The following is a 2,856-nucleotide window of genomic DNA, read 5'->3' as shown; positions in this document are numbered from 1 at the left end:
CATAGTGACATTAAACTGGACTGCAGCTTACACTCCCCAAAGAGTAAAATGCATATCACAAGCTGGATACACACGTGTGCATATTACATACATGTGAAATGGCTGACACTGATGTGCATATACCTTCCATGAGTAGTTTTAGCCTATCTTGAATCAAATTGCAATGAAAAAACAAAAAATAATACTCGCCACTACAGACATTTGCTCTGGCATTTTAAAAATGCAAAACTTAGAATGCTTTGGGGACTTAAAGATTATTGAAGATGGGATAAAACTCAACACTGCTTTCAAATATCTGAACATGGAGAACACAGCCAACACATTCATGTGGACAGCAAATGAGTGATTGTATATTACACACCTTCCAGCTGGGTTGTTCCTCTCATTTTATTTGAAAGATTTACATGGACTTGAATCCTTTATTATGATTTTTAAAATAATACTACATTAAATTTTCCTGGTCTAATAGCCAAATTTAAGAAATACAGTGGAAGAGGATAGAAATTTCTATACCTTCTCATACTTTTGAAGCCAATTTTATTTTTATTGTGATGTGATATTTTAGTTAACAGCATGCTAAAAATAAAATTGACTGAATTTTACGATTTTGTCCACAATATTGAAGTCTCTTTTTGCTAAAATGAATCCAAGATATACTTTCCATTTTCAATGGCCTAAGTGAGAGATGAATTCAACTTTTTAAAAAAAATAAATTACAACTAAATTGAACTTAGGACAGCTACATTAAATCTTGCAAACCAAAACTAGCACCAGAACATCTAAAACTCTAACACTTTCCATCCAGGATAGTAAAATGAACATCATTTTCTATGTGGTAAAGAGAACCACAAAATTAATCAAGTAACGAATCAGAAACCACTTCTCTGTTATTTGAACTAAGAGTTACTCGAGCTTGACGTTTCTGCCTTCATTATTATTGGTGGTTCTTAGAGTCACAGCCTCAATGTCAAATGTGAATGTGGACTCAGAAGTAATTGTGGGTAACTGATGAGACATTTCTTTTCCATTTACAAAAACTGCACCATTTGTACCAATACACACAGCTTTATCCTGCTGCAGAGAGTTCTAGCCATTCTGTTTTTATGACACACTCCTATACTGTCTCTTATGTCTGGTACTCGCACAGTTTCAACTCTAAATATTAATGCCTGCCCACTGAAATAAGTTGGAATTCTGGAGTAGGGAATACCCCAAGATTCAGAATCATTCCAGAAATTTCTTCAATTTCTAAGACTGCAGCCCTCAAAACCAGCTATCCACTCATGAGGCACTAATGTGGAATGAATTATCTGGGGGATCCTCCAAGGACTCTGTGCCTGTCGGCCATCTCTTCAGGTGAAGATTCTGAACTGATATCAACGTTGGAGTCTATGTGCAATACTATGTATTCATTTCAGAAGCTTCATATATGTCTTTAAAATGATTTAAAGAACATTTACAAAACTGGAGCCTACAATCTTGTGCTGTAAAGTCATCATCCACCTTACACCATCATACTATGATGGCTCCAGGTTTCTCTACCAGTTCTTCTATCTGTACTGGTGGGTGAGATGCTACAGTTTCATGCTTAAGAATGTGGTCTTTTATTATGCTAAGAATTGAATCATCCAAAGGAGCAGATAAACAAGGCACATCAACCAGTAAAGGTACTTCTGGTATGCTTTCCAACTAAGCATGCAAGGCCTTTTTGGTAAAGCTCCACAGTTTCTCATTCTTTTCTCCTACATCACTAAGCATGGCAATATCACCTTCTCCGACTAAGTCCACTGGAGTGTTGACTCCCTGTTTTATGAGCTTCTGGCAATCATCTAATGGCTTAATGGTACATTCTGTAGTGTCCACTGGTTGCAAAAGGGTCACCAATTGCTCATCCAGGAGCTTCCCGAGAGTTCCCTTTAAATCATTAAAATGTTGTTTGAGAATATCCCTTGTCTGTGATGCACTCTCATTGATCTCTGCACCTTCCACAGTCCATTAAGCTGGTGACTCAGCTCCCACCAGTGGCTCTGTGCCACTTCCACATTCTCAAGTATCTACTGCAGCAGTAGCGCAGGCTCCAGCTCCATCACCTGCCTCATGCAGCTGCTGGAGCAGGTTCCCGACTGTTGAGTCTCGGGTTTTCTGATGGGAAGGTATTTATCTACTGATGTAAGTATGCTAGTGATTGTAGAATTATGCGTGTTTCCTGTTTTTTACTGAACTTGTATTTTTATCTTTTTTGTTTTTACTTTATATTTTTCTATGAGTATTTCCATTTTGTCTAACTTTTCAAATTTATTGGCATAAAGTTATTGATAGTATTTATTTAATAGCTTCCAAATCTCTAATTGTTGTTCTTTTCACTCCTCATTTTATCGATTCTTTGCATACTGGTTTCTACACATGTGCCTCATGTATAGATTAGATTTCCTCTATTATTCCACAGTCACTTCATGGGTACATCATACACAGTTTTCAGTTGTGCAGTTTCCTGAATGTTCAAAATCATAATGTCAAGCAGGTGATGCTTTATTCCTACATTATTGACTCAAGTAAGGATTAAAAAAAATTATATTTAGGCCTTTGACATTGTGCAGATTCTTGACCTTCAACCTCCCAAATACTAAAAAGGCAATGAATGACAATGTGGATGATTTTCACTCACCCTGACTAACTTACCTAGCTTACCTTGCTTGTGAGCATTTATGAATGGCTATGGCTTTGTTCAACAGGTTATTCTGTCTCAGTTGTTTTAATCAAAGGCACTATGGCTTTGTTCAACATGTTATTCTGTCTCAGTTGTTTTAATCAAAGGCAGGATGGACATATTTAAGGTAAGAATGATTCATTTGTTTT

General features: G+C 36.7%; 1 pseudogene; it reads right to left on the bottom strand.

Annotated features, from left to right (window-relative positions):
- Nucleotides 1-779: 779 nt before the first annotated feature.
- Nucleotides 780-2,099, bottom strand: LOC100894669 (cytokine receptor-like factor 3 pseudogene; annotated as a pseudogene).
- Nucleotides 2,100-2,856: the final 757 nt, after the last annotated feature.

Source organism: Callithrix jacchus, chromosome 14 (genome assembly GCF_049354715.1).
Source record: "Callithrix jacchus isolate 240 chromosome 14, calJac240_pri, whole genome shotgun sequence".
Taxonomy (NCBI): domain Eukaryota; kingdom Metazoa; phylum Chordata; class Mammalia; order Primates; family Cebidae; genus Callithrix; species Callithrix jacchus.
The sequence above is the reverse complement of the archived record's forward strand: the minus strand, read 5'-3'. Positions and strand labels throughout refer to the sequence as shown.